The sequence below is a fragment of the Sorex araneus genome, chromosome 5 (genome assembly GCF_027595985.1).
Source record: "Sorex araneus isolate mSorAra2 chromosome 5, mSorAra2.pri, whole genome shotgun sequence".
Classification (NCBI taxonomy): Eukaryota; Metazoa; Chordata; class Mammalia; order Eulipotyphla; family Soricidae; genus Sorex; species Sorex araneus.
In genome coordinates, this window is record NC_073306.1 from 43908941 (window position 1) to 43922463 (window position 13523).

Below are 13523 nucleotides of genomic sequence, written 5' to 3' on the forward strand. Positions count from 1 at the left end.
TTGGAGACCACTAAACTTATAACATGTTATATTTAATCCTGAACCTCTAAAACCTAATATAGGAGACACATATCGTATTAGTTGAATTTAGTTAGAGATGATGCAAAATGGCTTTTTTGTTGTTTTTCTTTTTGGTTTTTGGACTACACCCGATAGTGCTCAAGGGTTTACTCCTGGTTCTGTGCTCAGGGGTCAATGCTGGCATGCTTGGAGACCATATGGGGTGCCAGGGATCAAACCAAGGTCGGCTACATGCAAGGCACACACCCTACCTGCTGTACTATGTTTTCAGCCTGGCTTTCTTTTTTTTTTTAATTAAAATTTTTTTTTATTGAATCAGTGAGATACACAGTTCAGTGAGATACACAGTTCCAAAGTTGTTCATGATTGGGTTTCAATCATACAGTGTTCCAACACTGCTCCCTTCACCAGCGTACATTCTCGCCACCAAAGTACCCAATTTCACTCCTGCAATCCCCCCTCACGCGCTTGCCTCTGTAGCAAGCACTTTTCTTCTCTCTCTTCTCTCTCTCTCTCTCTCTCTCTCTCTCTCTCTCTCTCTCCCCTCCCCTCTCTCCTCTCTCTCTTTCTCTTTGCTCTTTCTCTCTTTCCTTCTGGCCATTATGGTTTGCAATACAGATACTGAAAGGTTATCACGAATAGCCCTTTACCTACTTTCAACACTCAGTTCTTGTCCACAGTGATAATTTTTTTTTTGCTTTTTGGGTCACAACCGGCTATGCTCAGAGGTTACTCCTGGCTCATGCACTGAGTAATCACTCCTGGCAGTGCTCGGGGGACCATATGGGATGCTGGGAATCGAACCCGGGTCGGCCGCGTGCAAGGCAAACACCTTACCCGCTGTGCTATTGCTCCAGCCCCACAGTGATCGTTTCTAATTATTATTATTGTCATACTGGTCCCTTCTCTTTCCTAACTGCTTTTTGACCCCCATATACTGGTAGCAAGCTTCCAACCATTGACTAGTCCTCCTGGACCCTGCTTTTCCCGGCCTTGGATCTTCCTTCCTTCCTTCCTTCCTTCCTTCCTTCCTTCCTTCCTTCCTTCCTTCCTTCCTTCCTTCCTTCCTTCCTTCCTTCCTTCCTTCCTTCCTTCCTTCCTTCCTTCCTTCCCTTTCCCTCCCTCCCTCCCTTTCTTCCTTTCTTCCTTCCTTCCTTTCCCTCCCTCCCTCTTCCCTCCCTCCCTCCCTCCCTCCCTCCCTCCCTTCCTTCCTTCCTTCCGTCCTTCTTTCCTTCCTTCCTTCCTTCCTTCCTTCCTTCCTTCCTTCCTTCCTTCCTTCCTTCCTTCCTTCCTTCCTTCCTTCCTTCCTCCCTTCCTTCCTTCCTAACTTAAAAAAAAATGTACCCCCTTCCTTTTTTTTTTTTGTCATCATTGTAATGGTGACCAGGGTTACACGAGGCAATAGTGCTCGCTGTTCACTGCACACTGAGAATACAACTACAAACCTGCATCTGCAAGGCAGGTCCTCCACCCCTGTGCCATCCTGGGTCCTCAGACTAGCTCTTGGAAGGAAAGCTGATTGGGAAGAGAAGCTAAATAGTTTCCGGAATATCTCATAGACGGACAGCGGCTGAGCTGTTCATGGGGACGTCATGTAAACTCAGGTTACTGAACATTTTTGCTTTTTTTTTTTTGGGGGGGGGGTCACACCCGGCAATGCACAAGTGTCATTCCTGGCTCATGCACTCAGGAATTACCCCTGGTGGTGCTCAGGGGACCATATGGGATGCTGGGATTCGAACCCGGGTCGGCCGCGTGCAAGGCAAACGCCCTACCCGCTGTGCTATCACTCCAGCCCCTACTGAACGTTTTTGAACATCTGCTATATCGTGAGCATGGGGGAGACCCAGCATCACTCATTACTGGAGACGGAGAGACTGTTTCTCCATAACGTGGCTGCTGGAATCACCATGACAGCAGTAGTTTGTACCAATTCAGAGGGGGTGAAAGGGGACCAGTTTCTATAGGGGAAATAGTCAAAAGGCTTCAGGAAAGACCAGAGCTGGTTTCTGAGAGGTGATGAGGAATTACCCTGTGCATTCCTCCAAGAGGAAGTAAATAGCTTGAGGCTGGTAATTGGCCCATGGAGGCTGGCAGCTGAGGAATGCCTGGCTGCAGCTATCAAGTGGAAGGTACTGGAAGTTGAGTCTGGCATATACTCAGGAAAATGCTTCTGGAACTGACTTGAGGATATGTGTGTGCACCGTTGTAGTGTAAGAGAGCCAGTCAAAAGGCCACGCTGTGGCAACCCGTTCCCCAGGGCTCCTGCCCACTGCATGTGGCTCCACTGTTAGTTTTGCCTGCCCCATATCTGCTGCCTTCTTTTTTTGTTTTGGTTTTGGGTCACACCCAGTGATGGTCAGGGGTTATTCCTGGCTCTGCACTCAGGAATTATTCCTGATGGTGCTCTGGGGACCATATGAGATGCTGGGGATTGAACCCAGGTCAGCCATGTGCTAGGCAAGCAGCCTACCCACTGGACTATTGCTTTGTCCCCTTCCCCGAACTTATTTTTTGTTTGTTTTTTGAGCCACACCAGGAAGTGCCCAGGACTTACTCCTGGTGCTGTGTTCAGTGATCAATCCTGGCAGGGCTCAGGGGAGCATATGGGGTGCCGGAAATTGAACGTGGGTCAGCGGTGTGCGAGGCAAGTGCCAGACCCGCCATGCTATCTGCCGAGCCTCAGCGTCGCCTTCCTTCGTAAAAAGACTCTGGCTTCCCAGTGGGTCACCTTTTCTCTTATTCTCCCTGTCAGTGTAGTGTAGTGGGGTACCTTATTCTGCATTTCCAGAGTTGGGGGGGGGGTGACCCGAGCCAGCACACTGAAGCCGTCCATCCTTGCCACTCCAAGCTACAGGACCTGTTTTGGGGATTGTGAGAGATCATGTTTGTGACCCCACATCAGGTAAAAGGAGATGCAGCCTTAGGGGTGGGGAAATACACACACACACACACACACACACACACACACACACACACACACACACACACACCATGGCTCAGCAAGTAGGATATAAAACTTAGCTATTGGTGCAAAAAATTCTGCCAACATTTTTGTTGTTGGCTTTGGGCTACATTCGGTAGTGATTTTGGGTACTTTAAGCTTGTGTTTGGGGTTAGCTCCTGGTGTTATTGTGGGTGGACAAGGCAGTGCTGAGCACACCAACTCCTCCATGCAAAGCATCCACTCAATCTTTTGAGCTCTCTCTCTGGCCCCTTATTTTTTTAACTTTTATTTTTTAGTGAGGGGGTTGGGGTAACACCTGGCCATGCTTAGGGGTTATTCCTGACTCTGAACTCAGAAATTACTCTGGCAGTGCTCAGGGGAATGCATGGGGTACTGGGGATTGAACCTCGGTTGCTGCATTCAAGGCAACTGGCTATCTCTCCAGTCCCTTAAATTATTTTTTGTTGTTTGCTTTATTCACACACAGCAGTGCTAGGGGTTGCTCAGGGGACGGAGCTGGGCTCTGGCACGCAAAGCCTGTGCTCCAGCCCGTGCAGTCATCGCCTAGCTGTGGGTCAGTCCTGTGTACTCCAGGTCTATGGCCAAACACCTCAAATGTTTTGTGACCTTGAAACCTTTAGTTTCCTTTTCTACCATTTCCTGATGAACTTTCTGTTGGCTCTTCCAGAAGTCTGTGTTTTGTTTTTGTTTTTTGGGGGGGACACACCTGGTGATGCTCCAGGTTACTTCTGGCTCTGTGCTCAGGGATCACTCTCGGTGGTTTCTGAGGGACCATAGGGGGTGCCTGAGATTGAGCCCAGGTTGGGCATGTACAAGGCAAGCACCCGACCACTGTACCATCACTCTGGCTCTAGTGTCCATTTTTGAGGAAATGCCACTCACTAGCTCTGTGCCAGTTGTTTCGCTGGTTGTGAGGTGGGAGCTCTTCCTTGGCCTAGTTATTTTGGGATAAAGGCCACTGTCTGCCCTCTGGATAGCACTTTTATTATTACTTTTTAGAATTTTGTTTTGGGGCCATACCTATTGGTTTTGCCTGCCCCATATCTGCTCAGGGATCACTCCGCATGGTCTCAGGGAACCACATAGGATGCAGGGATGGCGCCTGCGCACATACACACACACACGTGTGTGTGTGTGTGTGTGTGTATGTATTTGTGTGCATGCATATGCACAGGTATAGAGGTGTCAGGGACTGAACTCAGGACCTCACACATATAAACAAGTGTTCTACTCGTATCAACTCCCTAATTTTATATTTGATTTTATTTTTCTGGCCCAGACTTGGCTGGGTGCTCAGGGACTTCTCCCAGTACTCCTATTGTGGGTCGCTCTGGGTGGTGTACAGGAGAACCATGCAGTGATGGGGGACCAAACCCAAGCCCTCCATATGCAAGGCATACATTCATTTGTGCTGTATTTCCGGTCACCGTCCATCTGATATTGATGAGGGAATTCCGGTGTTCTCATGTTTCTGCTAATTTCAAGACCCATTCTTACACACACACACACACACACACACACACACACACACACACACACACACACACACACACACAGATAGCCTTCCCATCCAAGCTCCAGACTCTTGTTTTCTTCAGGACATTTGCCTTGCCATGTCTTAAATCATTTTGATATTATAATTCTAGTTTTGGAAAATATTGTATTTTCTTAGTTTTCGAAAAACAAACAGAACTTTGGTGGATACTGTACTTAGGAAGTAGGATACGGGGAGATTAAAGCCCAGAGGTAAGCTAGGATCCAAAAGAGGATTCATTTGGCTTGATGGTTATTTAAAGTTAAATTAAAATAATTTGAGAATGTTAAGTGCTACAACACGATAGAAAGTTTGGATTTGATTTCACTTCTAAGTCTATTTCATCTGATAATTGAGGTAATTCCTATCATTTAATTATTGGAAATGACAGAAAAAAGGAAAACATATGGCAGATAGGTAATATATAAGAATTAAAATTACTGTCATTGGTAGCTGTGGACAAGGATTTTTCTTGGTATACAACAAACTATTTCAAGGCTCAGGGTGGTCTACCAGTCCACCAGGTCTCTAGTCTTGAGTTTACTTTCCTGCAACGTACATTTCGGCCACCAGAGGGCGGGCCATACAAAGGAATCAGGGCTCTGGGAGAAACAAGGCAAAGATGGGGACCATCTTTCTCAGCGGTAAGGGAGAGACCCAGGTGCCCTCTTTTTCTCCATCTCTATAATTAGTATTAATTTTGGGTTCTGGGAGCCACACTGGAGGTGCTCAGAGGTCCATATACGGTACCGGGGATCTCCATGCAAAGCAATTAAATGCCTTAACCCGTCTCAGGCCTCTTCTCTATTTTTTGGGACCACACCAAAAATGGTGCTTTGGGGGAACCATGCAGTGCCAGAAATCAAGCCCAGGGCCTCACCCATGCAAGTGCATTACTACTGACTCACAGCCCTGTGCACCCCCTTTTTTAGGGGGCACACCCAGCTGTGCTTAGGGATCAGTCCTGGTGGGACTTGGGGGGCCATAGGAGGTGCTGCGGATCAAACGCGGTAGGCCACATGCAAAGTGAATATCCCATCTGCTGTCTCCCCAACCCCCCACCTTTTCTTTCTTGCACCCATTCTAGGAGCAGTCGTGCAGCTCCCTCTAGGAATGGAGGGAAAGGATGAGAGTGAGACAGGTAAGTTTGGGGCATCATTTCTTTTTTTTTACTTTTTTTTTGTCACACCCAGCGATACTCAGGGGTTACTCCTGGCTTTGCACTCAGGAATTACTCCTGGCGGTGCTTGGGGGACCATATGGGATGCCAGGGATCGAATCCGGGTCGGCCGCATGCAAGGCAAATGCCCTACCCGCTGTGTTATCACTCCGGCCCCCATGGGGCATCCATTTCTGATCTCAATAAAAAATATGCATCCATCAAGACCACGGGGCCCAACTCCTTATAATGCTGGTGCCAAACCAGGTAAGAAGCCAGGAGCCCCTGGGAGAGGGGCAGGCAGGGCTGGAGAGGCGGTACAGCGGCTGACACAGGCCTGATCCCGGAACCCTAGTCCTTCGAGCCCTGCCAGGAGTCTCAGCCCTAAGCACAACCAGGTGTGGCCCCAAAAGCAAACAAACAACAACAACAACAACAAAAAGAAACTAAAGAAAAAGGGGCTGGCAACAGGTTAGAGCGACGCTGTGCATGCAGCAGGCCCTGATTCCATCTGAGACAGCATTGTCCCCTGAGCACCTCCAGGAGGAACCCAAGTAAAGTACGGTGAAGAGCCTTGTTGGGGCAAAATGGGAGGAAGAAGGAACTGCATTTTCTGAGCAGCATCTACACTGCACTTACGGCATCAGCCCAAATTTAGTCCTATCAGAAAAGGCCATGGGGGTCTAATCTCAAATAATGACCTTGTACTTCATGGGATATTCCACAAATTCTCGTTATGCTATCAGCTCCATTTGCCTCCAGTGAATTAACCGGCAACTTTTTGGGGGTGGGCGCTTTGGGCCACATCCTTTAGTGCGCAGGGGTCATTCCTGGTTCCCAGGAGTGACTCCTGGCGGTGCCAGGAATTTCAATCAGATCGGCCACATGCAAGGTATCTTATTTCCTGTATTCCATGCAGTCCTAAACAGCAATTATTCTGTTTTGGGGACCTCACCTGTCAGTAGTCAAGACTACTCCTGACTCGGTGCTCAGGAGTCCTTGGTAGTGCTTGGGGAAATCCCGCAGTGCCAGGGATCAAACCTAAGCCTCCTACACGCAAAACACACACTCTAGTCCTTTACGCCATCTCCTTGGCATGCAGCAATTTCTGCTACAAGTATTAAATGAAAGCCCAGGGAAAGCAATTTACCCAAGATCAAGTATCACTCAAGGGCAGAGCTGGGCCTGGAAGCAGTACAAGCCCTGCTGAAGGGACCCGGGAGGGCGAAGGCAGAGAGTAGACTCAGAGTTGTGACAGCAAAAGCTGGCTCCTGGCCAAGCTTATACCCCCTGTCCAAGGGATGTGCTAAGGCCCCGGGCTGCCGCCTCCACACCCACCCCAGTCCCCAGAGAGCTGTCACCCTGGCAACAGCTAGATAAAGGCCCAGCTCAAATATTTATGGCTCCCAAAGGACTGGGAGGCTGATGTCATCCCCTTTGTTGCTGGGAGGTGACTGACAAGCACTTAGGGAGGGCCCTGAAAGGAAGGTCCCCAGGGCTGGGAGTGGTAATGGGGGCTGCTGTGACAGACCTGACAGGTGACAGGACTGGGGAAGAAACATGCTGAAGGAAGGAAATAAGCGTGGAACGGGACCATTCATCCTCTGCTTTGCCTCATTTTGCCTGCTCTCAGATCACGGTCAGTGGAGGAATTGTCTCTGGGAACATCCCCAGTAGCGCTTGCAGGCCCCACGGACACCTGGTCACTCAGCAGTGGTACCGACCTTATGAATCCGTGCTGCAGCCCACTGAGCTGTCCCCCTGGCCCCCTTTCCTGCAGATCTCTTGCAATGGGGGCCTGAGGACGCTGCGGCTTGTCAGAGTGAACCAGCTCTGCATATTCATTTCTCTAAGACCATCGTCCCCTAATTCTCTACCCCAAACTCCTCCTCCGCCACCACTTGACTCAAAAGCAAGATCTCAGGGCTGGAGCAATAGCACAGCGGGTAGGGCGTTTGCCTTGCACGCGGCCGACCCGGGTTCAATTCCCAGCATCCCATATGGTCCCCCGAGCACCGCCAGGGGTAATTCCTGAGTGCAGAGCCAGGAGCAACCCCTGTGCATCGCCGGGTGTGACCCAAAAAGCAAAAAAAAAAAAAAAAAAAAAAAAAAAGCAAGATCTCAAATGCTAAAGGCACTCTGACCAGTAGGTAAATTCTAGGACGACTTAAGATTCTAAGATGGGACTTGTTTAAGTTGCCTCAAGCCTCACAGATCTGCTCTAGGCTGAGCTTCACTGCAAATACAGGGGGGACAAGCTGGTGACCGACTCCCCTGACCCTCAGTCCTGGGTGAACCTGGAAAATCTGAGTCTAGACAAATACCTCACATGAACAAGAAGTTACTGTTTCAAAGAGGTTGTGGCTGAGGGATTCCACTTGGGGCTTTCACATGCAGAGCGTGAACTCTAGCCTTTGGGATATCTCCCTAGCCCTGGCAGAATCATTTTTATCTACCTAGCATGTTTTATTCTACTTGTCTCTTTCCTATGTGCATCAAGTGCTATACGTATTAATGGCTGATAGTGCCTGACATATACTAAGCATTCAAACATTTTTGTTTTTGGGTCACACCTAGCTGTGCTCAGGGATTATTTCTGGCTTGGCACTCAGCGATCATTCCTGGTTGGGTTTGGGGAACATATGAAGTGTTGGGGATCAAATTCTGGTTGGCTGTGTTCAAGGCAAGCGTCTACCCACTACACTATCTGGCCTCTCAGATACATTTTTAAAGGAATCAATAATGAAGATGAAACTGCTCAAGAGGCTAAATAACTTGCCCAAAGTAAATCAATTGATCTTGACACCCCTTTTCCATTTTACTTCTAAGAATGACTCCAAGCTCATTCGAACCCTTGCAGATAAGATTTGTTCTCCAAAATCCAGTCCTTTCCCTTGCCCCCACGTTAGGATAAATAACAAGAAGGCACTGAACAATGACTAGATGCCTGTCACATCTTGTGAAACTGCTGTAAAATCAGCATAGGTTTAAAAAAGAGTGCAGAAGTTGCTCGAAGGTTGAACTTTCCAATCCTTGAACAGTAAATTTTAGGATAAAGAGACAGAGGAGGGGCAGGGGATGGGGATGGGGGGGTTGCGCTTCTGGGACTCTCCTAAAGCCGACAGAAGCACTAGAGTGGGAATATTCATCACTTGATCAAAGCTTTATTGAGCTCCTCAGTGCCAAATATTTTGGGGGGTAAAGGATGAAGTACAGAGAGGTGATATAGGAAGTTTTATGTTCCAAAGGTGTTTTGCACAATGTTAGTAATCAAAAATGAGCTTAAAAACAAGCTTAGAGGGCTGGAGTGAAAGGGTAGGGTGTTTGCCTTGCATCCAGCTGACCCGGGTTCGATCCCTGGCATCCAATATGGTTCCCAGAGCACCGCCAGGAATAATTCCTGAGTGCAGAGCCAGGAGTAATCCCTGAGCATTGCCCTGTGTAGAACTCCCAGCCTGGCACCCATAACACAGGAGGTGGTGGTAGATCGTTCTGCCAATTTTGTTGCAGGAGGCCAAGGGGAATAGGCCAACAGAATGGCACAAGAGGTGTCAGTTTATTTATATCTACAAGGTGATGAAGGGTCGGGGGTTGCTCTTAGTCCCCTTTTCTCTTCAAATTCCTGAGCAGGTGAACTATTACTCAGTCTCTTGTAATCTGAGGATTCCATCTGTCCTTAGTGACTGTCTTAGAGAACCCTGGCTGGCTGTGTGGGTAAGTCAGACTGATGGGAAACTGGGATGGGTGGGAAAGGATTGTCGATCTCCTCCCGGACTTTCTCTGTGCTCAGCAAATGCTCCCAGGCCAGCCTTGACACGGCAGGTAGTTCTCCTGGACTCCGGACCCTCTGAATGCTGCAAAGACACAGATAGAAAATTCAGAAATACCAAAGAGTCAGGGGTTTCCCAGTCTCCCATTTGGCCAGGATGTCTCCCTTACGATCTCCCCTTCCACAGAACAACTCCAGTTATTTCACTCCGTGTAAGGCTTGTAGGTACACAGGTGGGTAGAAAATAAAGTCACAACCTATTTTTGCTACCAATCAGGCAATGGAAACATATCCCATACCTCAAATCCTTCGACATGCCTCAGCAGAATAATCAACCAAACCCTTCGGAGCCCTAGGGCACACAGGAAAATGCTCTTTCTACTCTTCCAGGGAAATAAAAAGATAAGCAAAGAGCCTCCAAGCGTTTGGAAGGAATGAGGAAACAGGCATCCTGCAGCCTTAACCCAAGGCTCTGGCGAGTCCATCTCTTCTGAGATGAAGGATTCATCCTGGCCCTCCAGGTTACCCACAGGAGACACCCTAATGCTGGTGCTCAGAGCAGGGCCCTCTTAAATCAGTGCTCCCTATCTTTCCAAACACTGTACACCATTCCACCAGTATGTTCAAGCCAGTCCTCTTCCCTTTATCTAATCCATCTCTGAATTATGTTCATTCTATCTCCTAAAAGTTGAGTCCTTTCTCTTTTCTGTGTCTTCACTGATATCCTCCTCCTCCAAGTCTTCCTTGTTCCTGGCTTTGGTTTTTTGGACCACACCTGGCGGTGCTCTGGGACCTACAGAGCTGGACTGCAAACCTGGGGCTCCTGCACGCAAAGCACGCACACAGGTCCTTCGGGTGCTCTCCCACACCCCTGCTGTCTTTCCTGAACCACGAATTTCCAAATTGGTTCCTATAATCTATTCCCCACTTAGGAACAAATGACACTTTTGTTGTTTTTGAGCCACGCCCAGGTTCTACACTCAAAGATCACTCCTAGAGGTGCGCGGGGGACCAGAAGGGATGTTAAGGATGGAACCTCCGTTGGCTGCAGAAGCAAATGATTAAAAAAAATTAAATAACGTCTTTCCTCTCTTCGATGTACTGTTGGGTTAAATATTTCAGTGATGACTTCTACTTAGCTAACTTTTCCTTCAGGTATCAGCTTCATTTCCTCCGGCAGTCTCTGCTGCCCAGATCACACCGATGATGCACTTTCTTTGACTCTCCTTACATTTCTCTTTTTTGTTGTTTTCGGCCATACTTGGTGGTGCTCAAAGGAGCATGTGTGATGCTGCGAACTATTTATCTGGGCTGGCTATGTGCAAGGCAAACACCTAAAAACTCTCTGGCCCACGTTTTTTCCAACGAACACTATTTTACTGTACACACAAAATTCCCTCAGGGTTAGAGAGCACCAGGTGGGCTGAGTACATGCAAAAAGCATGCAGGTGGTCTGGGTTTGACCCCTAGCACTGCATGCCCTGCTGTCCCTGCATCACCAGAACTGACCCCTAAGCACAGAACCAGGAGTCGTCCTGAGCATCCAGGCATGACCCAAAACAGCCAAAACCAAAACCAAGCACCTTAACTGAAGTTACTATTTATGAGCTTAATACCTGTTGAGTATTGTACCTCTCCACGTATAGCAGTAAGCTCCATGAGAACAGAGGCCATTTTTGCTTTTCTCGCTTGTCTCAGATTTGCCAATGTTTAGCACAAAACTTGTAGGTGCTCCAATATGTGTCAGTGAATGATTAATACTGAAGGGAACTGAAGACCCCAGTGAAAAATTCACGGTCTCTGAACCAGAATTCTGTCAAATTCTCCCACAAAACTTGAACATGGAGAAGTGATACCCAGAGGGTAAACAGTGAACCCAGGCATTCTGTAAAATACGGGTCACCTGAACAGTATTCAGGTGTGGGGTCACTTTCAACATGCTTCTGCTTGCAGTGCATGCTCAGAGGCCACCAGAGCTCTCCTGGTACAGAGTGGGGCAGGTGCACGCAGTGGGGGCGCAGAGTGGGGCAGGTGCACGCAGTGCTGCTGTTGACCCACTGATCTTGCACACATGCCCTATTCTCCCTAGTCCCTAATCTGGGCATCTTTTTGTCCCGTTTTGCTTGTTTTGAGGCCAAACCCAGCAGTGTTCGATGGTCACTGTTGGCAGTGATCAGGGGGACCGTATGTTGCTAAGAATCAAACCAGGGCCTCCTATATGCAGAGTATGTTAATGCAGTTACTTAGCAGGTTATGTGTGCTGTTCACCCACTGCACCTCACACTGCCAACAACATCTCTTTTCAGAGCCCCAATAACCTCCCAAAATTTATCTAGCAACAAGACCCCCTTGACGTCAACACTTGGCTGGAGGGAAGCATGGAGAATGTACATGTGCAGGTCCAAGAACTCTGACTGGCCAGTCCCCGCAGTCCAAGGCCATCGCCGACACAAGACTTGGGATGAGACGTAAACGTACTCCCGAGAGGCTGCTGCATCGACAGCCACAGAAGTGTCGAAGACCTAAGCATGATTATGAAACTCAAGAACTTTCCGGATGCAAGTCTCCTTTCAGAGCAGAGAGCTGCAGCTGGCAGCATACTGGATGAGAACACATCTTCAGGCCCAAAGCCGTTAGCAGGCTACAGAACAAAAGCTGTCCAGCTTCAAAACTGAAAGATGGATTCTCGATGTCGGTGATGGTGTCTGTTAACTATCACCTCCGAAAAGTATCTGATCTATTGCTTGAAAACCTCTTTGAGATTCCAGAGTAGTTACTAGGGTGCAGTGCCCAACATAGGCATTTGCTCCTAGTGAATGGGTCAAAGGCTGGGCCACAAAAAAGAACCAGCAGTTAAGCAGTGCAGCGAGTGCAGTGCGCCCCTGCAGCCCCCAGAGCTGCTGTCTCAGCTGGATCTCGCCTGCACGCTCAAGGCTATTAAATATTCATCAGATGTTTGCTAGCTTTAAACATGCAGTGACTATTAATCTGGATAGCAGGAGGCACATGAAGGCCTGGAAAGCCTGACCCAGTTTTCTTACTTCAGGAATCTGGAATCCAAGCTAGGACCCATTCTGTGTACATACAAAGCCAGCACTCCTTTCAGTGTAAGCTTATGATCACTGGAGGTACAGAGATATGAAAAGCAGCTAGACGGAAGCATCAAGATTTGGTGTTCACCTGGGGCTGGAGAAGGGCTGGTTAGTGCTGCAGGCAGGACTTGCACATGATGACCCAGGCATCCCATATGGCCCTCCCAAAATAAAAACCAAAACCAAAACCAAATCTTGAGGCTGGATAGACACTCGCTGGAGCACACATTTTGTATGCAAGAGGCCTGGGCTGGATCCTGGCACCGAGTAGCCCAAACACTGCCAGGTGTGGCCGGGAAAACCAAAGGGAGGGGCTGGAGAAATAGCACAGCGGGTAGGGCGCTTGCCTTGCACATGGTGGACCCAGGTTTGATCTCCCAGCATCCCATATGGTCCCCTGAGCCCACGAGGAATGATTTCTGAGCACAGTGCCAGGACTAACCCCTGAGCAATGCCAGGTGTGGCCCCAAACACCAAACAAGCAAAAAAAAAAACAAAACAAAACAAAACAAAAAAAAAACCTCAAAGAGAAATTTAAAAAACAACAACAAAAACCCCAAACAACAAAACTACAGCTCTCAGATTCTATAGTTGTCCTAAACTGTACACATCAGAGTCCCAGGATAATCTCTGCTTCACAGAACTGTTTGTGAGATGCACATGGGTGCACATATTATACTTTTAGAACAAAATTAGCACAAACTTTAAAAGTGTGTAGGGGAGGCCAAGACCACATTCATTCAGGAATGAACATTGGTGAAGAGTGAAGCTTTCATCCACAGAGATTTGAGGTTTGGTCTCCAATTCACATCAGAGAAGCATCAACATCAATAGCACATTGCTTAAGCCACCAACACAGGCGTCCTGGTAGTGCCCAGCTGAACCAAGCTTTCAAAATCAGTACTAACCCACTCTCTGAGCAGCCTTTATTAACTTATTTACCTTTATTTAAAAAAAAAAAAACACAACAACTTTTATTT

At 48.1% G+C, this 13523-nt stretch overlaps 1 protein-coding gene across 2 annotated transcripts in view; it reads right to left on the reverse strand.

Annotated features, from left to right (window-relative positions):
- Positions 1-8830: 8830 nt before the first annotated feature.
- Positions 8831-13523, reverse strand: part of KHDRBS1 (KH RNA binding domain containing, signal transduction associated 1) — a 46048-nt gene continuing 41355 nt past the window's right edge. For both annotated transcript variants that reach the window (XR_008630234.1, XR_008630235.1), the window contains one exon: positions 8831-9536. The gene's annotated coding sequence lies outside the window, so the exon portion shown is untranslated. The remainder of the gene's footprint in view (positions 9537-13523) is intronic.